At 41.4% G+C, this 23326-nt stretch overlaps 1 long non-coding RNA gene across 1 annotated transcript in view; it reads left to right on the top strand.

The window, feature by feature from the left end:
- The first annotated feature begins 975 nt into the window (after positions 1–975).
- The window catches only part of LOC310706399, a 31152-nt gene continuing 8801 nt past the window's right edge, over positions 976–23326 (top strand). The window contains exons 1-3 of the long non-coding RNA XR_014525835.1: positions 976–2892; positions 9650–9777; positions 19958–20646. This is a non-coding gene — a long non-coding RNA (uncharacterized lncRNA). The remainder of the gene's footprint in view (positions 2893–9649; positions 9778–19957; positions 20647–23326) is intronic.

The following is a 23326-nucleotide window of genomic DNA, read 5'->3' as shown; positions in this document are numbered from 1 at the left end:
TTACTTCAAAATCGTACAAAGCCAAGCTTCAGTTGTCAACAGGTCAAACTAGTTTTTATATTAACAGCATTAATTAACATGCATTAACAAATGGTGATTCCCATCTGATGGGACCAATTAGTAATGCAACCCAAGGAGGGGAAGAGGAAGAGTTAAACCCTTTCCTCCACACATCCAAATAAAATCCCCTCCCTGAAGCTGCTATTTGCATAGGAAGGGAGGTTTCACTTGGCACCACTGATGTATTTGGTGGACATACTGTATTTTTCTCTCTGTAAGACGCACCAGACCACAAGACTGGAGGAGGAAAACAAGAAAAAAAATATTCTGAATCTCAGAAGCCAGAACAGCAAGAGGGATCGCCGTGCAGTAAAAGCAGCAATCCCTCTTGCTGTTCTGGCTTCTGGGATAGCTGCACAGCCTCCATTCGCTCCATAAGACGCACACACATTCCCCCGTACTTTTTAGGAGGGAAAAAGTGAGTCTTATAGAGCAAAAAATACTGTTATTTATATTTCAGACATGACCTTTTGGATACTTATATATACATTATTTTTAAAAATAGGGGAAGGCATACTTCTAAATTTTCACCATTTCTTGCTGTGACTTTTTGGACAATCTATTTTAAAAACAGCATCATTGTTTGGTAAACAATCTGTTGATCACAGCTGGTTCTTTAACTGCAAAATACATAAGAAAATTAATGGATGAATAACGAAGTGCCTTGCAATCTTTGGTGATGATGGAAATTATTCATTATAAAATAATCTTGGAAATTAGACTATCCAATTTTATGGAAAGCTTGAGATCCTTTTTGATGTACCACAATAGAATTGAAACACACAAAGTGAGTATGCAAGAAATAAATACTGTGTATAATAGTTTTTGAAGACAGAAGTGCCTGGCGTGCTCTGGTCCATGGGGTCACGAAGAGTCAGACACGACTAAACGACTAAACAACAACAACAAATAATAGTTTTTCAATCATAACTCTTTTCGGCAGTGAGATATTAACTATATTTTCTTGTCTTGCACTTTTAACATTTTAAAAACAAATTTCATAATATAAATCTCAACCACCTAAAAAGAAAACTGGCGCTACTGCAAACATTTGTCAAATTATTCAAAATTATGAATCAACAAGGATATTAACCTTTTTTTAATCTTAAAAATACACAGCCAACAGCAATATGTCTTAAGACATATCAGCCAACAGCTGATATGTCTTAACCATTAGCAAAGATAGAAAAATTAGAGATCGACAACTCTCTGTGAAATTATTTCATGTGAACAGTAGAAGCACTACAAAGCGCCTAATTCCATATTCAAACTGGAAAACTCATTTTCTTGAATGACAAATGATATCTTTCTTTAACTCACATACTGAAGTAGTAATTTACAAATGTGGGTAATAATCTTTTTTTTTAATGGGAAAACTGAGATACACAGAAGTTAATTGCCTTGCCCAAGGTCATTCAACAAATCAATAAAAGAATAAGGCATGAAGCCAAAATGCTAAAGATCTTCTTTATAAATTATCATCTGAATACCATTATAGACAACCCTTCCTGACCCCTCCCTATCTGTGGGTTACATACCAAGCTAGAAAGAAGCCACCTAATTTCTTTCTGCTTACATTTCAGATTCAAGTTCGAACCATAAACCACCTCCAAAACAAGTTTTTCTTATCTACTTTAGAATGTTTTAAAGCGATTTCTTTGGATTTGTTTGATAGTGTGGGAGGCAGAAGGGGTAAAAGTTCAAGGCTGGCCTTTATTTCATCTAGATCTGTTTGCTCGCTGTTAAATTTGAGACCTCAGGTACAGAGATATTCAAAACTTTTAAAATGCAGCTAATGAGTTGCTGTGCCCTAGTAACCACGACAACAGGCTGAGAAACCTCACTGCTGTTATCTGTGGGCAAACCCTGCAGGAGAGTATTTGCATTCATTCTGGTTGTATCTCTACAATGCTGGTAACTGAAAGGAAACTTAATTAGGGTATACAATCAAGATTACTGAATACAGGTTACTTTCCTCCTTTATGCATATCAACTATCTTTTTATTTCTACAATGAGGTTGGCTGGAGATAGGGTTTTCCCCTTGCTTGCTAAAAGAAAAGGAATCACTCTTGAAAATAGGCTTTCTAGATTGATTATGTATTTACTTACATTAACTTTTTAAATTTAATTTATATTGGGTCATTAATTAAGGCACAGTTGCTCTCCCCTGTTATGATAAGTTATTTTAACTTCTTGTTTTGTTATCACCTTTGTTTTGGCAATAATACATTGACAAATGCTGTAAAATAGTAATTTTAAAAGACTTAAAAAAGATAATATAACAGTTCAGTGGCTTTTACTCTCAGGTAAGTGTGTATAGGATTGCTGCTTTAAATCGTTTCTATCACAAACTTTTGCAAGTTTACAGAAAAAAATAACAAAATCAGTGTCTAAAAACATTGTCAATATAAACAGCAAACATAAAATAAGCTTGAATTCAAGCAGCTGGCAAATCCGCTCCACTTCCCAATGGGGAGGAGTTGCGGTGGACCGCATGGTCACCACCTCCCCACCGGGGGCGGGGGACTTTGTCCCCCGTTGCCCAGAGGATCCCGGCCACGTCAGAGCCCGGCCAGCCAATCCACTGGCCGGGGGGCGTGGCCAGGGCCGTTTAAACAGGAGCGAGCCAGAGGACTTCCTCTTTGGCTCGCTTCCTCAATTGTCGGTTGTTGTCGGTGCTGCTCAGGCATTGGCTTTGTTTGTGTTTTTTGCTTTATTCAGAGTTTTGGCCTTATTCTGGTGTATTGGATTCGATTTGAGATGGATATTGACATCTGGAACATGCACAGAGGAGGGCGACAAAGATGATCAAGGGTCTGGAACCAAGCTGGGTATGTTTAGCCTAGTAAAAAGGAGACAGAGGAAATATAATAGCCATTTTCAGATATTGAAAGGCCTGTCATATGGAAGATGGAGCCAGTTTGTTTCCTCCTGCTCCAAAGGCTAGGACCCAAACCGATGGATTCAAGTGACAAGAAAGGAGATTCCAACTAAACACTAGGACAAACTTTCTGACAGTGAGAACTGTTCAACAGGAACAGACTACTCCCTCAGATTGATGTAGCTTGCTTGGAGTTTTTTTCAGCAGAGTTTGGATGTCCACCTGTAACGTATGATTTAGTGGAGATTCCCATATTGCAGGGTGTTAGAATAGATGCCCCCAGCGTCCCTTCCAACTGCATGATTCTAGGAGGCAGTACAGGTGCACAATAGTGTTAGTCCTGGCCTTTGTGCAGCCAAGAAAGGACTAAGGGACAGGAATGCAAAATAAGATCAGCAGATAACATACTCTCTTAATTGCTCAAGCTTATGAGCTAGCTTGACTAGAGATTATGGAGATCAAGCGATATCATCTGATGATCTGACCTATTCTGGCCTTTTAATACAGGGAGGATTTTTAATTCATGAAGCTTGTTGTCTTCTGCTCTCCAGTTTCCAAGTTGAGTGGTCATGTAAAGGTTAAATACTTGCATTGTAATTGGGTGCCAAGATCTAAAAGGCTGCTAAGTATCAAATGAGATGGGAGGAGATATTGGCATCCAATTCTCACTGCTTTTATGTGTCATTACTGTTGTATACAGTCATTCATTGGGTTGTTGACCACTTTGTGGCTGGAAATATATCAAGTGTGTACTTACAAACATGTTGGAGGACCCTAGAATGGATGGATGGACGGATGGACGGATGGATGGCATTTAGCTGCACACACGAGTGGCCTTTTAAACAGCAACAAGCCATGCATTCCTTCATAGCAGCAGCCAAACTTCTCTTAGTGGTGATTTATACACTTCCTGGCTTCTAGTAAAAGTAAAGGGACCCCTGACCATTAGGCCCAGTCATGACCGACTCTGGGGTATGGCGCTCATCTCACTTTATTGGCCGAGGGAGCCGGCGTACAGCTTCCGGGTCATGTGGCCAGCATGACTAAGCAACCTCTGGCGAACCAGAGCAGCGCATGGAAATTCCGTTTACCTTCCCGCCGGAGCGGTACCTATTTATCTACTTGTACTTTGACGTGCTTTCGAACTGCTAGGTTGACAGGAGCAGGGACCGAGCAACGGGAGCTCACCCCGTCGCGGAGATTCAAACCGCCGACCTTCCCACAGTGCCACCTGCGTCCCTTCCTGGATTCTATTTCATACTAAAATAAATGAGCAGAAAATGACACTAGTTCTAGGCCCATTTTACATTAAAAGCATTAGGAGCATTACAGAAGAAGAATCCCATGTCCCACATGAATAACTCCAAAATGAGGCGTATAGAAAGAAGAAACGGCATGGTACACCCATATCAGCACAACCGATGCCTTCCACGTGTTCCACCCGCAACAAAACATGTCTCTCATGTGTTGGTCTCTAGAGCCACAGCAGGTGCTATAACTCTCCAATGGTTTGACGTTACCCACAAAGGCGCACTCTTCTATTGTCTCCCAAGACAGAGAGATGCCAACCAACCAGTTTTTTTCCTTCTTAGCTAGATTTGTATTTAAGAGCTATCGTTGCTAGCAGTGCAGATCTGGCACCAGCTCTTTCCGGACTGACATGAATCATGCTGACAACAATGTTGTGCCAGTACTTAATTGGCAATACTGATGAGCCCCTTAGCTACAATCAAGTTAGTTCCTTTTGCCAACCACTGCACTGTTGCCAATCTCTGTCCTTCTGTTCCATCTTCTTTAGGCTCTGAAGAAAGGAAAGACATCTTACTTACATAATGGCAATTATTTAACAGGTCTGGTATGAAGTTGCACACCTGTCCCTCCATCTTGCAGATAATGTAATGTAGAGCAGCATGCTTCTCATTCACCATGCAGAGCCTATAGCAGCACCTGCTCAAGACATTTGAGCACCTGAGGCAAACCGCAAAATGGTTCTGTTGTAGCCCCCCCCCCCCCAGAAGAAGGGAGGGAAGTAAAGATCAACATTAGTAACAGATAATGGTAGAAGACCAGCTGGCTACTGTGGAGGTAGCATCTGGGGTGGGGACTACTGAAGGCATGGCAGATCCGGCCTCGAAGGAGTGCGCTACAGTTTCTACTGGCGCTACAGCGGCTGCAATGGGTGATGCGTTTCTTGAAGGCTAGATCTGCCATCCCTATGGATCCTGCTGCCTGAGGCAGTCACCTCCCCTTGCCTCATGCATGGGTTGGCCCTGCCTCTAGGATGCCTATAAACTGGCCTTCAAACTTAAATTTATTCCATGGCCAGTCACCTAAGCATTTGCCTTGTCTCAAGGTCATAGGAAAAGCAAAGGCTTAGGGCACATACCTCAGCTTTAGAGATGGGAGCTATTCCTGTTCCCATGCAAGGAAGGAGGGAGGTCTCAGGCTATCCAATATGCTTGATACTCACACAGAAAACAATTGGTGTTGCTAAAACTCTAAAAATTGGATTATACTACAATTTGAGCTTATGGAACAGCAGCACCTGCAATACTGATAACAGGAGACATTACAGTTCAAGCTGTCTAGAGGGAAACAAAATACAGCAAACCTTTAACTGTGCTGTAGGGATGCTATATTTTCTGGCTCAGTACCGTACTTTAATATCTAATCAATAAACCATTTGCTAGTTATACATGTCAAATGTTTCTGGAACTCAAGCTATTATGACTTGTTTATCTGTTGTCTGGCTATACCTTTTCCTTTCATCAGCTATTTCAGGAAGTACTATTTTTAACAGTGCAGTCGCTATGAGTGAATCAACCTCTTTTATTATCTACCAGTAGGATTTGGGAGAGATTTTCTATATTCTTCACAAAAACTATTCTTGGAAGTGAGGAGTACTTGGGAGAGATCCAACTGCGGGTCTTTACTTTTTTCTGAAAGCAAGACTTGATTGGTGTAATGTTGGTTTTACATTCTATTACAAATTTCTCCTTAAAAGTTGAGAAATACTGTTTTTGCCCCCAAAGGCACAGCTACAGCGCTTGACTATCTGTTTTGGGAGTGAGCATAACCTTTAAAGTTTTAACTTTAGGCTCAATTTTATTTTCCAGCACCAAAAGGAAAAGGAGCACCTAAAATTGTGAGGGGGGGTTTCAAGGTGAATGAAAAGAATAGTTTTTGTGAGGAATAGAGAACACTTCATTTTCAGTATTAATCTTCAGTTAATAAAACTGCAACCTTCATAGGAAGAATAAATATTCTTTCATTTTATTCCCTGAAGTTAATTTTTAAACATTTAAGATTGTAGTATTTTAAGACTAATTATAAAAATTATGACAACACTAAATTTACCAGTTGCTATGAGACACAGATATGTCTAATCCACCCCAAGGTTTTCTTATACTAGGCTCTAAATGTTTGCTCAGAAAAACAATTTTTTTTGAACAATGGTTATGCAAGCAATTCTTGATCCCCAATGAAGCTTAGAAAAGCTATAACAACAAACACTTTTTAAATTATATGTGATTACTCTTTATGTTTGTAAATACTTGGGTTGTGGGGGCACTGATAAGTTCTAAAAGGGCAATTTAATTTTTGTAAGCTTCGCCAAAACAGCTGCTGTTTTTACTTGTTTGCCGACTTCATATTTCTGAAGCACACAGAAAACAAATTCTGTTCTTAATAATGAGCCAATTCCAATTGCTGTATTGCCATGGGATAGCATTGCAATACCTGTGTGTATTTGGTGCACAATTTTGTTTTTATAACACCCTGGGGTAATATATATTTTATGATAACCACAGCCTCATGCATTATTACCATGCAACTTAATATTGTTACATCATTGCAGCTTTATCTTCTAATCTGAATGCAGCTGGGATAATGTTATTAAAATACTTTTGCTAAACATTCTTGTCACTGACAGTAAGCTCATGTGATTTTAAATAGATTTATAGTCTTCATGGTAACCTAACTCATTGCTCAAGACAATGAACCCAGAACATACACCCATACGGTTCTAGTTTAGGTTTGCAGGTGCCCTTGGGTAAGATACCCTCAGTGGGTCTACATCTTTGCCACAGCCACGAGTGTCCGGTTTGCTTGCCCTCTCCCTCTGAGTCCAGTTTACACTGCTGTCAAGAGGGAAAGTGCTAATCACTTTCTCCTTTCTTCTCTGAGCCAGCTTGCTGCCTGAGACCAAGGACAAAATAATACCCCTACTGGTCCACACACAAACTGCCCGGACTTGTAAGTTGCATCTCACTTCAGTGCTGGATAGAGGACAGTATCATTCACCATTCCTGCAGCCATCTTAGGAGATGCAAAGCAGCTCATGTAGCATACACTGCTGTCTTCCAGTAGGGTGAATAGTTGGGGAGATTCAGGAGGAACAGCTAGTATGGTTGCTTTAGCTGCCTGATGCAGCTGCCTCACTCCACCCAACAGGGCCTGCCCAGCATCTCCTCCCTCTTGTTGCTGTTCACATACTCAACAATGGCTGTGAATAGACAGTGACAGCAAGCAGTAACAAGGATGGGGTTGCAGGGGCTGGCACTCAGAACCACCCCTCTGCCTTGTACTCAGTTACCTGTTTATGACTAACTAGGCTTCATGGCAGCCATTTTGTGATTAGCCATGCTCTCCCAATGGCAGCCATTTTGTGGTGATGCCCACCAGTTTCTCAAATTTCTACATGTGCTCAGCAATATGGAGTGCTTAACAACAGAATAAGGCAGAATAAGATTAACCAGAAAATGTCTTGGCATCTTGTCTGTCTTCTATTTTCACTTCTCATTAAAGTTTCAAAACGAGTTTTGCTGCCAAAAGTAACGTCCCACTTAAATATTCAGAAGCAGATAGGTGATATATCACAACACTAAAACAAATAATCCTTATGGGGAAATGTGGCGTGCATTCCCAGAAGCTTAAACAGAATAAGAAGTTCATGAAGATTAATCATCTTTCACTTTCTTGTGCTTCCTTTTAATTGCGTGAATCTACAGCAAAGGACCAATATGATCAATTTGTAGACATTTTTTCAGCAAACCAGAGACAGGTTTAGATTGTAGTCTGTGGCTATCAGCCTTAAGTACAACACCGCTCTTGGGAGTTGTTTTCTGGCTGAATTAACTTTGTACAATGCTGATGAAAGACAGATACTAAAAATTAAATCTTGATAAATGTGGTTCTTTTAAGAAAAGCAAAAAAATAAAAAATATTGCACTATATGTTTTGTTTATCAGCATACAATATAAAGGAAACCACGTTGCTGAGTAGTTGCTTTCCCTTTACCTCTAATAATCTGATACTGAAGGCATGGAACAAACCAAAACACAGATGGGACCAAATGTTGAGTTGTAGGACTCTTCTTTTCTCATACTAGAAGTATCCACATTTCAAGGACTGGAGGAAATTTGCAGTAACAGTCAGAAGCATACATATGGGTCAGTCATTAAGTGCTACTTAATGAGGGGTTCAGCAAGGATAATGTCCACTCCTGCTTCAGTCTCCCTGAGTTGGAAAGCAAAGAATCGGAGCTTCCTATACTCACAGAGGGCCCACACACTCACAGGTTTGCCCTTCAACTGGGCCTGGCCCACCAATAAGGTAAGTGGAGGCGACCACCTCATCTTGCTGCTAGTTATGGAACCTCTTGGGACAGTCTTATTTGCTTTGTTATGAAATTCCCTTCATATTAAGACACTTATCATTTCTCATTGCCTATAATGGATTAGGATGTAATTTGCAAATGGATCTCTTGTTTTAAAGTTATGCTTGCAATAAAATAACCAGAGCCAATTTCAGAAATATCTTTTGTGTAATTGTGAAATAATGAAAAGACACCCTTGGGAATCTGCTTCAACATCGAAATGGCTTAAAACATTTTGGAAGATTGCGATGGAATATATTGTTGAATTGAAACAATATAAATGTGAAAGAGACAAAAACTCTTCAGTTCAAATTGATGAGTTCATTAGAAATTAATGGTAGCAAAACAAGGGGGAAATGACAGCTTGTTTCTGGGTCTGGCTTGTGAAACACACAGGTATGTAATTGCTTTTGAAAACAATTAAGACAAAAATGTGAAGCTGGTATATAAGCCAATTGTTTAAAGTCTACAGAATATATATCCTTTGAATATCTCAAATGGCACTCCATCCCTATGATCCTCTTGAGTGTTAAGATCAGGAGAGGAAAGTCTCTCAGTAGTTCCACCACCCTCAGAAGTGTGGGGAATGGTGACCCAAAGAGGGCTTTCTCTGTGGCAGTCCCTGTGTTGTAAAATTCAGTCCCCACAGAGGTGCATCTAGCACTGTCATTATTCAGCTTCCGCTGCTTGCTGGAAGCACACTTCTTTATCCTAGTCTTAGGTATTTTGGTTGGATCCACCTCTTCTGTTTTGTTTATCTTATACTGTGCTGGTTTTCTTAGAACTGTTTTACTTTTTATAATTGTATAAACTGTTTTATCTGTTTTACTTGCTTTTAATTGTATTGGTGTGACCTGGGCTTGGCTCTTGTGGTGAAGGACAAGTAAGAAAAACTTACAAATAAAACAATATCTGCAGGATTATGCATTTTGTAGTAGACTGGTCTCCCCACCGCCCCAAACGCTTCTGAATCTCTGGAAGTTAAATCTTAGAAGATAATTTAGAATTTTCAGAAACATGTTTACCAGCAGCGGTAATTTTTATGTTCCAGTTCTACACGGATCTTTGGTTTCACCACATAATCTCTGTTAAGACATTTCATACCCTGAAATACCCCCTTCCGACCAGCACTCTGCAAAGATGGTGCTCCACCAGGGGAACAGAAAATCTGGAAGCTGAGTAAGTTTCAGAAACATTTTAAGACTTGTAGGCCTGAAGCCACATTATGGTTGTGGGGTTCTTGCCTTCTTAGATATTCTTGACCCCTTTACTGTTTGTTTGTTTGTTTGTTTGTTTGTTTGTTTGTTTGTTTGTTTGTTTTTAAGCATGTCTATGGCTCTTTTTTCTTTAAGACCTTGAAGGAAAAGCTCACAGGCAGTATTGTGTCTGCTTGCACAGTAAGAAGCAACCATGCTCCTGTCTTGCAGCTAGATGGTCAAATCCATCAATTTTTGTTTCTCTCAGTTTCCCATTTTAAGTCTTTAATTCAATTCTCCACATTTCCATGAGGGTCTGGGATTTATTTTTTTAAGGCCTCGCAGAAATTCATCAGCAATTTAGTGTGAGTTTCTCTTAATATGCACATCTATAATTCGATGGGTTCATGATTTATACAGTGGTACTTCGGGTTACATACGCTTCAGGTTACAGACTCTGCTAACCCAGAAATATTACCTCGGGTTAAGAACTTTGCTTTAGGGTGAGAACAGAAATCGTGCTCCGGCGGCGCAGCGGCAGCAGGAGGCCCCATTAGCTAAAGTGGTGCTTCAGGTTAAGAACAGTTTCAGGTTAAGAACGGACCTCCAGAACAAATTAAGTTCTTAACCTGAGATACCACTGCATATGCAATTTTGCCTAATACACACATTTTTCTGGGCAATTTTTCACTTATAATGCATTTTTATGCACACTTTATGCATTTTTGTACACAACTGGAGAGCTGCATTGCAAAATTTGGAAAAGTGCAAAGTTGAAAGATGGCTGTGTTTTGGTTCACATTGTTTCAGAAAGTATGAATCTGGTAAATTTTCCTTTAAATGTGAATGGAATCAAAATTCTCTCCCATCCCCACTTCCTGTATTCTGGGAAGTAAATAAAAAAAGCCATAATAAAAATCCATGTTTTATGGCTATGTAATACAACTGTATGATTTCAAACCTTTTTGGCTCCCTGTTGCTGTATTGGTTGTATTTCTCCTACTGATGCATCCTTAGGCTTCCTAAGCACAAAATTCCTTGCTACAGTGGTGCGTATATGGATTGGCTTTTACAGATTGGAGATATGAACCTGCTTGGAGTAAGGGCCAAACTACATGGTGTTTGCTTGCTTGCTTGCTTGTTTGTTTGTTTGTTTGTTTGGTAAAGATAACTACATGTTATGTTAACTGCATAATCTAGTGTTTTGTGATTTGAATGTGTGGTGTGTGTGTGTGTGTGTGTGTGCGTGTGTGTGTGTGTGTGTGTGTGTCCCACCCTCCCCTGATAAGCAGGAGATCTGGGATTTGTACAATAGTAAGAGAGAAATGAAATACAATATAATGTGCATTTGCTGGAAATGCATTGATGGATGAGAATCATCACAGGCACTGGGAAAGTATATGTACCAAGGAAAGTACTTTGTCTTAATTTACATGGAACTATGGTGAAGAATAGCGGAACTAAATTAAGAAAGAAAACATTTACCCATAATAGTTCAATTAAGTATCAGGAGCACATGACTTTACTATATCCTGTTCAACTGGACATTCTCCAGGAAGAAATGCTGCCTAAAACAATTTGAATCAATGACATAATGAGCAGGTTGATATAATATGCTGTTCTCATCTCTGTTTTTTTCAGATTCTATTAAACATCCCCTGAGTGCTATACTTATTATAGCACGCGATGGTAATAGAGAGTTTTTCAGGAGCCTTTCATTGTCATACAAAGATTATTGCAAAGAGAGATTGCCAGAAAAATGGGACCACTGTTTAACTCCATAGCCCATAATTATCTGCAATCATTTTGCATGCAGCCTTTTATACTAACATGGAGAGTTGTAAAACTGACAAGCTGATTTTTATAGCAGGAATTGATGTGTGTGTCTGATGGCACTGAGTGATAGACGTGCCTGCTGACATCTGAGATAGAGGCTTTGCATTCAAAAGCAACTGTAATTTAAGCCCTTTCTTACGAGCACTGGACAAACATCAAATATAACTGACGCCAGTCATCTGATCAATGACATCTCTGAATGAAGGTTTTTCCTTACAATTCATTTCTGTACTATAAATGCATATTTCATTACTCATTTGTTTCATGGAGCCTATATATAGCAGCTGTGCTTCCATTGCATTTCAGATGAATCCATTTTCCATTGTATGGCTATTGTTGCATCCCACCCCAGTCTTCGAGCAGTGTGAGATTCCGGGGGTTCCAAGTACTCATGTTTCCTTTTGGAAATGAGGCAAAGTGGAGACTGTGGTGTATTTAGGCTATATGGTTTATTTGCACATACATACAACCTGAGCCTATGATGGAGGGGTTCACAGGATTAGCACCCCAAGAGAGTCTTGTTTCTCCCATAATCACAGCCTTGGATTCAAAGAGAAATCAACCATCATGCAGCTCTCTCGCTCTCTCTCTCTCTCTCTCTCTCTCTCTCTCTCTCTCTCTCTCTCTCTGCAACCCTCTTTCCAGCTTGCTGCCTTTACCAGCTTGTGACCATTTTTCCTCTCAGTCACATCACAGCCAACCCTCAACTCTAGCATTGTTTTCTAATTAACTCTGAGTGGAGGGAGGTGGCTGTCTGGCCCAGAACCTTGCTTTCTCAATGGCCATCTCCCAAGTGATCTCCTGAACATGGGGAACTGGGTCCAGGGATTAGGAGTCTGGTGTTCACTTTAATCCCCCAAGCCTTGATTAAACTATAACACCTACTGGACCCAGGAAGATTCTGGCACCCACAAACTCATAACACTATCAATGGGTCACATTTTGTAGTTGTGGTTAAATGAAATATATAGTACCCCATATTTCATAAAAACAAAACCCATTACAGTAGCCCTTGCTGCATGTAGTGTCATTGCACAATTGTTATAAGCTACTATGCTCCTTGGGGCATAAGTTTGTGAAAAAGAGGAACAGAAGTTGAACCTACTTGTAACTGAAGTAAAATCTCAAAATGGGCAACTGTTCCTGCAAGCTGTTTTGGCCAATGGGCTGGTATAGTTCTGGCAACTCAGGTTGTTATATCTATTTATTTGTGTTTTAAGCTAGCCTTTCCAATATTTAACTTCAATGGTTCACTCTATCTTTCTCTAAGGTGAGAGGCCACAAAATTCCAACAATGCCCCACTGACCCGCTATCAGAGAATAAAAGCAACATATATTTTACACGTCCCAGAAAGAATCCTTGTAATAGCTTGGGGAAAGAATTAGGACCCAAATTAACATCTAATCCCCATCTAGGATGTGAGTCCCAGAGAACACAACAACCATTCTCACTTGTATCAAAATATTAATAATCTGGCTGTGGGGAGCATTACTGTCAGGTAATTGTCATGGTCATATCATTATCTTGTCTGGATTCGGGATGTTGGAGAATTTCAAAAGGCAGGTTTGGGCTTAAAAAAAATAAATCTTTTAATTTACAGACTTACGGTACCTACAGTATCCGGGGTATGCAGAAGCTGCTACCTTATTTTATGGGTGGGCCCATTTTGCTTCAAAACTTAAACATACTCAAGCACCTAACTTTGCTCTTGGACAGAAATTATTAATGTGTGCAAAAGATCCTAAAATTGGGCTTGAACCAGCTATTAGCAAAACAAAGTGTGTGTTGTCCACCAACTTTCTTTTTTAAAAAGTAATCAAAACAGTCTATTGTATACATTTGTAACACAGTAAGATTTTGTGCACTATATCTTTGTTTTTGTTTTCTGTTTTGTTTTGATTTTTAAACATTGCTTTACGTATAGAAGAAGCATACACAGGAAATGCAAACTACAAATAGCAATTTGTTCAAAAGAAACCCACAGGAAGTTTTGCAAACCGTTCAACATCAGGCTGTCTTTTGCCATGCGAGACAAAAGCTGCTCAGTAACCACTGAAGCATTGATAATTGAGGCTTCTTCAGCATATGACAGATGAAACAATGGCTTTGTTTCTATCTGGAAATCAAATGGGCATGAAGTTGCCCTTTGCATGTGTGGCACTGATCTAGGATTGAGGCAGTTCGCTGGAGACAGAGGGGCTTCATTTTCCTACTAGTAGCCCAGGCGAGGGTGGGCAAGCCATACAATCCCTCAGCTGTAGCCAGTAAGGGTTGGCTGAGATCATGTAACCTATCTACCCGCCTTCTAAGGTGGCCAAGATGGTTCTCTACTGTCAGAGGATAGCCTTCTAGTGGAAAGAGTCCTACCTTTGAAAAACTGTCCAGTTCAAGTCCAGTTTAAAGATAAATAACTCTAAGAAGGGAGAGCAGGGAGCTTGAAGTTGCCTGTCAACCAGCGGCGTAGCGTGGGTTGTCAGCACCCGGTGCAAGGCAAGTAATTTGTGCCCCCTAACCCGGGGCAAGGCAAGTAATTTGCGCCCCCTAACCCCTAACCTGCCGCCGCTGCCAGCTTCTTCTTGCTGCTGCCTGGGCTGGTCTGGTGTGGTTCTCTCCCGCGCTCAGCACTGCGCTGGGCGGCCGCTGCACTGTCCCTCCCCCAGATAGTCCCTCGCTCTCTCTCCGCACCGCACGCCTGGCACCCACCCCCTCCACAGTGGGCGGCGACCCAGCGGCTCGGATCGGATTTGCACAGCCAGCACTGCAGTGAGAGAGAGTGAGTGAGCCAGGTAGGGGCAGAGAGCTGTGAGTGCGAGCGCACCCCCCCCCAGATGTTGCGCCCGGTGCGGCCGGCCCCCCCTGCACCCCCCATGCTACGCCACTGCTGTCAACCATATGCACATGGGTCACCTTCTAACAGTCTTCCCCACCAGGTTTGGATGTTTTGGGAAGTTTTTAATGTTTGATGTTTTATTGCATTTTTAATTTTCTGTTGGGAGCCGCCCAGAGTGGCTGGGGCAACCCAATCAGATGGGTGGGTTACAAATCATCATTATCATCATCATCATCATTATTATCATTAAAATTACAGCAATTATTTCTCTACCTATCAACTAGCACTTGCAAAGTTAGTGCAAAGCTGTGCCCTCTTTTGTTTTCTTCCATGGGGCTGTCCCTGAATAAGTTGGGCCCAACTCATAGTCATGGACATGCCTTAGACCTGGTATTCACCTCTAGCGACGTGGGTGATCTGACACTAAGTAAAAATGAAACCAAAGAAGTGCCATGGTCAGATCACTTCCTGGTGCAACTGGACTTCTCCGCGACCCTTCCCCTCTGCAGGGAGGTGGGACCAATTCGGATGGTCCGCCCCCGCCACTTAATGGATCCAAATGGTTTCCAGAGAGTGGTAGGGGATGCTTTATCCCATGTTGATGGCCTTTCAGCTGATTCCCTGGTGGCCCGCTGGAATGCGGAGTTAACCAGGGCTATCGACTGTCTGGCTCCGAAGCGCCCTCTCCGATTGCATGGAGCCCGGACAGCCCCGTGGTTTTCTTCGGAGCTGAGGGCGATGAAACAATCGCTGAGACGGCTAGAGCGTCGGTGGCAGAAAACTCACTCCGAATCTGACCGGACACAGGTTAGAGCTCAACGTCGAGCCTACCAAGTGGCGATAGCGACGGCGAAGAAGACTTTCTTCACCGCCTCTATTGCATCTGCAGAAAATAGTAGCAGGAGACTCTTTCAGGTGGTCCGCAATTTAACGGAACCACCTTTACCATCGGGGCCTTGTAAAGACCCCAAGATCTCCTGCAATGATTTTGCAAAGTTTTTTGCAGATAAAATCACTCATATTCGGAAGGAGCTAGACACCACCGTGGGAGCAGGGCTGGGGCGGGAGAGTGCTAGAGCCCTGTCTGGTCAAGTTGCATGGAATCAATTTCAATCCGTTACCCCCAAGGATGTGGACAGGCTGCTTGGACGAGTGAAACCAACCACCTGTCTCCTTGATCCTTGCCCATCCTGGCTTATAAAAGCTAGCCGGGAAGGGCTGGGCGATGGGCTCTGCGGGGTGGTGAATGCTTCCCTCTGTGAGGGAACATTCCCAGATCCGCTGAAAGAGGCGGTCATTAAACCGCTTCTTAAAAAACCATCTTTAGACCCGGCCAGTATGGCCAACTATCGCCCAGTCTCAAATCTTCCATTCTTGGGCAAGGTGATTGAGCGTGTGGTTGCTGAACAACTCCAGGCACGCCTGGAGGATGCGGACCATTTGGATCCCTTCCAATCAGGGTTCAGGCCTCATCATGGGACTGAAACTGCCTTGGTCGCACTGGTTGATGATCTCCGGCGAGCTAGGGACAAAGGTGAGAGTTGTTTCCTAGTTCTGCTGGATCTCTCAGCGGCCTTTGATACAATCGACCATAACATCCTTCTGGACCGTCTAGAGGGGTTGGGAGCTGGGGGCACTGTTATACAGTGGTTTCGCTCCTTTCTCCTGGGCCGTGTTCAGAAAGTGGTGGTGGGGGATGAGTGTTCAGACCCTTGGGCCCTCACTTGTGGGGTGCCTCAGGGTTCCGTCCTCTCCCCCATGCTTTTTAACATCTATATGAAGCCGCTGGGAGAGATCATCAGGGGGTTTGGACTGGGTGTCCATCAATATGCAGATGATACCCAGCTCTACCTTTCTTTCAAATCAGAACCAGTGAAGGCGGTGAAGGTCCTGTGTGAGTGCCTGGAGGCGGTTGGAGGATGGATGGCGGCTAATGGATTGAAGTTGAATCCTGACAAGACAGAAGTACTGTTTTTGGGGGACAGGGGGCGGGCTGGTGTGGAGGACTCCCTGGTCCTGAATGGGGTAACTGTGCCCCTGAAGGACCAGGTGCGTAGCCTGGGAGTCATTTTGGACTCACAGCTGTCCATGGAGGCACAGGTCAATTCTGTATCCAGGGCAGCTGTCTACCAACTCCACCTGGTACGCAGGCTGAGACCCTACCTGCCCGCTGACTGTCTGGCCAGAGTGGTGCATGCTCTAGTTATCTCCCGCTTGGACTACTGCAATGCGCTCTACGTGGGGCTACCTTTGAAGGTGACTCGGAAACTACAACTAATCCAGAATGCGGCAGCTAGACTGGTGACTGGGGGCGGCCGCCGAGACCACATAACACCGGTCTTGAAAGACCTACATTGGCTCCCAGTACGTTTCCGAGCACAATTCAAAGTGTTGGTGTTGACCTTTAAAGCCCTAAACGGCTTCGGCCCAGTATACCTGAAGGAGCGTCTCCACCCCCACCGTTCTGCCCGGACACTGAGGTCCAGCGCCGAGGGCCTTCTGGCGGTTCCCTCATTGCGAGAAGCGAAGCTACAGGGAACCAGGCAGAGGGCCTTTTCGGTGGTGGCGCCCGCCCTGTGGAATGCCCTCCCATCGGATGTCAAGGTGATGGACAACTACCTGACATTCAGAAAACATCTTAAGGCGGCCCTATTCAGGGAAGCTTTTAATGTATGATATTTTAGTGTTTCTTGGTTTCTGTGGAAGCCGCCCAGAGTGGCTGGGGAAACCCAGCCAGATGGGCGGGGTACAAATAATAAATTATTATTATTATTATTATTATTATTATTATTATTATTATTTTTGGTAACTCATTTGTGGCCACCTACCCTGCCCTCTTCATTGTCCCACAGCCACTCAGAAAGCAGACATTGCTTTCAGTGCATCTGTTCCAAATATGACTTTAGTTGGATATAACTTAAAAATATATTTTTTAAAATATCACTTCAAACTTGAAAAAGGAAAATTACATATAATTGGGCTGTCAGACACCAACATATCATATATATATTGTGCTATGCAGTCTGGGCCCCTGTTATATCAAATGGGCTTGTTTATTTCAAATTACTTGGTCATGTATTATATGTCTGCTTTGAGGGCATCAATATTTATCATTAAATTCACCCTGTACCACACATTTACTTCTCTCTCTCTCTCTCTCTCTCACTCACACACACACACACACACACACACACACACACACACAGCCCATATGTATCTTATTTAAAAGCAACATCTTCACCATCTACTTCATTCATCTGTTGAACTAAGTTCTTGCTGCAATAAATAAGGTTATAGAAAGGTGGCATGGGAGACTTTTATCCTCAGTGTCACCAGATGGCGCTGCAGAGTAGTTTTGCTTAGGACTAGTAAACATATAACCTACCGGTACCTTTACCTTTATTTACCTCTCCCTGATTAAAATTCTGACTTCTTCCTCCCCACTCTCATTTACAGTTTTATTAGCAGTTAGTAAAGAAAGTGCTTTATTCTCAGAAACAGATCTTACACACATGTTTTGGATGTGAAAGCTCCTTCACACAGTACAATGAAAGTACAGTGGTACCTCGCAAGACGAATGCCTCGCAAGACGAAAAACGCGCAAGACAAAAGAGTTTTCTGTTTTTTGAGTCGTTCCGCAAGACGAATTTCCCTATGGGCTTGCTTTGCAAGATGAAACGTCTTGTGAGTTCTTGCGAGTTTGTTTCCTTTTTCTTAAAGCCGCTAAGCCGCTAATAGCCGCTAAGCCGAAAAAACCGCAAGACGAAGAGACTTGCGGAACGGATTAATTTCGTCTTGCGAGGCACCACTGTACTGTATTTAAGCATATCTTTTGTTACATGCGAAGGAGCCATCAGTGTGGCTTCAGGTTTTAGGAACCACAATAATTTAGGAACCTTCCACATTGAGGGATTAATATTACTGGGTCATATATGATGAACTATGGGCCATTGATGAAAGTATTACTAGGCCATTGCTGAAATAAGGCTAGGAAAAGTTTGTTGCAAGAACCTACAACTAGTGAAGGAATGACCAGATATTTATTTGATTTAAGTGCAGGTAAAAAAAGGTAAAGGGCCCCTGGACAATTCAGTCAAAGGAGACTATGGGGTTGCGGCACTCATCTTGCTTTTAAGTGCATTACATATCTGGGACCATACTAGTTATATTAAAGTCCATGTCAGTTTCTGAACACCACAGCCATCATCTGTTAATGGAGGAATGTTACAGTCATTGCACATGCTGTGGCACTGGAAGTTGAAGGGCTCCTAAAATACAAGGGTAAATAGATCCTAATGCATTTTACACTGATAAGTAGTTTTGTGGCATCATAAAATAGAGACGGAGAAAATACATCCTGACATTTAGAAAACTATTAAACCTGTAAGATTACTGCACTATTTCTTTACTATTTTTAATGTTATTAGATTGTTATCTGCCCTTGAAAGTGGAATGGTTGGTTATGATTCAAAACCAGCTGTTTTCCCCCCCCCATTAAATTTCTACAGATATTCATGTATTTAGGCAATAAATATGTTCTATTTCCTTGCTGCACAGTGGGCTCTGTCTTGCAGTTGTTCTATCCTGCTGAATGAAGACAAATATAAAATATATACCTAACATAATGGTATAGTTAAAACAACAGTGCAATACTCAAAAGATGATCAGCAGACAATAATTTAAAAATTCATTCAGAAAAGGCTTGGGTAAATAAAAGCATGCATCTGAAGTAATAGATTGCTGGAGTATGCCTTATCTCAAGTGGTAATGAATTCAACGTTAAAGGAGCCACAAGTTAATCATACATCAGACTTTAAGCACAGAAGTCTTATTGTACAGTCAGAACCAAGTCACAGTGTGAAGGGCAAAAAGGTCTTCCTTTTCGGTACACTTCCCGGTTTCATTGCCAACTTAAACTTCCCAAGATAGTAGCACCTAATATTATAAACCAAAGGAGCTGACACTGTGCATTGTTGAATGTAGTGTGGGAGAAAAGCATACATACAATAAGACAAAGAGTGTCACTTTTGAATTTTTCTGCTTCAAAAAAATTCAGGCTATCTATGATTGTGAGGAAAACTGCAAAACATTTATGAGCAAATAACATTTATGACATATATATAATAATAATACTTGGTATGCAGCCAAAAAATTCTTCCAAGAGAGTAAGAACACTATGAAAAGTAATTCTGCCGATCTTCCCAGGGCACACTTAATTTCTAGGTACCAAAATGCATTACTCTGGTTTTCTGTATGACATACCTCCAACAAAAGATCTGGCTGGGTACTTCAAAATTAAATGTGACATAAGGGTTACTGTTGCCGGCATTTGTCTCTATCACAGGAAATCACCTGTATGTTCTACACAAGGCCTCTAGAATGCCCTGAGGACTTTAGCAACAATCTAATCAAAGTTTTCAATAAAAGAAAGGAATTTATTGAATGTACGTTGCCTTCTGATCATCAAATGTTGTCAACACTTTGTCATATTTACAGTTTCTTTATAGGCAATATTGTTCGGAAGAGAAAAGTAACATGAAATACGGCTTATATAATGAAAACCCTACATGGCAAGTAGTAACCTAGGAATTTGTAACTGGCTCCCCACACAAATCATATATGTTTGTCCAGATCTGGGCATTTAAACACATTTTAAATGTTCATAGTTTACTATGGCAAATCTCAACTGCAGCATGCAATGTGCTTAGTCTTTGAAGGTTTTGAATTCATTCTAGCTCTCACTGGCATGGTATGACGGCATATACATATGAAGGCATTAAGTGCTAGTATAGTACATAATTTATGCCGTACTATGGGATGTTAAAATTATTACCATGTTGCGTGTCTCTGTTAACTTGCTTGGTGGTTGTCTTATTATAAGCAGAGGGATTTTGGTAAAATGAGATTTTCTAGCTAATTATATAATTAAGTTGCATTTTGATGTTTTGCACCTGATTTGCTTTTGTGCTTCTTGTTTATTTTACTTAAGCACATTGTTTAGAGATAATTATTGTTGCTTAATTATGTTACTTAAAATGTGGAATTAGTAGTAGCTGGGGTTGCAGAAATATTGTTTAGTATTATATGTATAATTTGTATTGTATTGTAGTGTTATAAGACGGGAGGAGCAGAGACAAAGGGCCAGAGTTTCAGGAGGGAGATGCAGAACTGCAGTGAGGGAGGAGGTAAGTGAATGGGGGAGGGGGGTTCTAGTTTTGCAAGCTGGGGGGTGGAACAGAGCATGAGACAGGCAGTCTGCAGAGAGGGTCAGGCATGATGGTTGGAGTCTCTTTGACTTGGAGGCTGCAGCAATGGAAGGAATGTGAGAGCTCTGCACTCTCTCCACCTAGATGCAGGTTGTATATATGTGTAAATAAACCATATATGATAAAGACAGCACAGACTCTATTGTGCTTTGTTGTTCCAAAAGGAAACACAGACCCTGGTAAGCATGCCTGGTACTACTAGAATCTCACACCGCTTGGAGATTGGAATGGCATGTAACAGTATTGTTAGGGGGTATTGGGATATGAATTATTGGTTTGTTGTTCTCATTTTTATTATGTATTTTGTGGTTTTTATATTGTAATTTTATGTTGTGAACTGCCTTGAGATCTGTGGATGAAGAACAGAATACAAATTTTTATTAATCCTAATAATAATGATAATAATATGCAAACCACTTAGAGACTTCTGATGAACTGTGCAGCAATATACAGCTGAAATAAATAATGTAATGTATAGGACTGAAATGCATTGTTCATAGAATGTATCCACCCAAAATGAATGAGTGTACCGCTATCCAACTAAGTTATAGAGTAAACCAATTGAAGCCAATGGACTTAGTCATAACTAACTTAACTTCACTGATTTCAGTGGGTCTCTGAGTATAACTTAATCAGATATAGCTCACTGTAAATTAGTGCAATACACTGGGTTGCTTAGTCCTATGCTGTTTCTGGCAGGGCTCTTGTGCACTTAACAGATGGGCAAAAGGCAAAGTTAATAGGGAATATGGCATAGAGAGCAAACCTTTGCGATTTCTGTCTGCCATGCCCCTGTTAAAGGCTCAGGAATCCTGGGGGCAGGGAGAGAATATTTATACCCTATAGCTCTTTTAAGTTTAGAAAAACTGAAAGAATGTCATCCTAATGAACGTATGACATGCATGTTTGGGGAGTAATAAGGGTTGAAGTAGACAAATAAGCATATATTTCACTAATCAGCTGCAATGTAAGCAGATAATAAACATAGGTCTAGTTTCACCTTTGCTTCCTCTGTTAAATTGAATGACTTTGTGAAGCAATACCCTGCCTTAGGGTACCACTGGCATTGAGGAAAGCTTTATATTCCTTTCTATTCCTCAGCTAGCCAAAGTTTAACAGGTTCCTGCTGAACTGCATGACTCATGGTTAATATACTTTCACCTCTGCCCCTCTGATTTCCAAGATCACTTGCTTAAACCTATAGCAAGAAGGATGAAAACAAATGCAGCTTGATTGCAGCTGATTTGAAATGGATTCCTAGGAGCATATCTGTGTAACCAGGTGTAAACAACTGTGCTGGTTTTTACATAAATGTTTGCTACGTCAGCTAGAAAACATTTTGCTCTGTAATGCCTTGTTGGATGAGGTCAAAGGTCCATCTAATTCAGCCTTCATGTCTCCAGCATTGACTCTCCACACATTTCATCATGTTGTTATTGTTGTTGTTTTTTAAAAAATACCCTGGTGTGAAGTCAGAATTTCATCAAGGAAAGCCTTTTCCTCTCCATATCAGGAAAAGTTATGCCTGTGTCAACTGTGAAAGGTTCAAAAGCCCTCTCTCTCTCTCTCTCTTTCCCTCTCTCTCTCTCTCTCACACACACACACAGAGAGAGAGAGAGAGAGAGAGAGAGAGAGAGAGAGAGAGAGAGAGAGAGAGAGAATCAGCTTAGACAATGATTTTGTTAAAAGAATATTGACCCTGGCTGCTTGGCTACTCCAACAGGACTCAGGATCAATTTGAGCTTGGCCCACAAATGGCTTTGTGGGTTTGCCAGTTTTTACTGCAGGTTTATCTGAGACTTTGCTAATTCAGTTATATTTCCTTCCTCCTTCTTGGAGGAAGAATTATGAAGTTTGGAAGGTGGGGAAATCAGTGACTCATAAAACCTGGACAGCTCTGCAGTTTTTATGGCAGAGGCTTCCATCTAGAGCAATTACATCCAGAGTGCAGTGTGATGAAAGATCATGCCACCAGACTTATATTTCCTTAAAATATTGGCGAGCCCTTGATTATAAGCCTTTTCAAGAATGGGCTCTTTTCCTCTTAAGAATGCCTTGTTATAGATAGACAATACACCTAATTATTTGACTCTTGGATATGAAGAATCATAATGAAGTGGAACATTTTTAGATACATTTTTTCAGACTAAATAAATAAGGTGGTTTTGTGGAAGGAATTTTATCCTAACCTAAACAAAAAACCTAAATATATCTAACTATTTGCTCACATTCAGCCCTTAATGCCTCTGTCACACCACCATTCCTCTCCATTGTTGTCTTCACTATCAGAATTCTGACTGTGATCTCCTTAATGCAAGGACTTGTTAGTTAAATATATATATACAGCTTGTACAGCATATGGGTGGTTTTCAAACCCACTAAAAGTGCAATAGTGAGCCCATTTGCTTATTTTAGTCAGTAAACTGCAAAGCATGCTAATGACATTACAGTGGTAGCTCCAGTTACGAACTTAATTCTTTCCGGAGGTCTGTTCTTAACCTGAAACTGTTCTTAACCTGAGGTACCACTTTAGCTAGTGGGGCCTCCCGCTGCCGGCGCACCTCCGTTGCATGACTTCTGTTCTCATCCTGAAGTAAGG

The sequence above is a fragment of the Podarcis liolepis genome (genome assembly GCF_965112155.1).
Source record: "Podarcis liolepis genome assembly, chromosome: 4".
NCBI lineage: Eukaryota > Metazoa > Chordata > Lepidosauria > Squamata > Lacertidae > Podarcis > Podarcis liolepis.
Note: the sequence above shows the minus strand (reverse complement) of the source record. Positions and strands in the feature narration are given on the sequence as shown.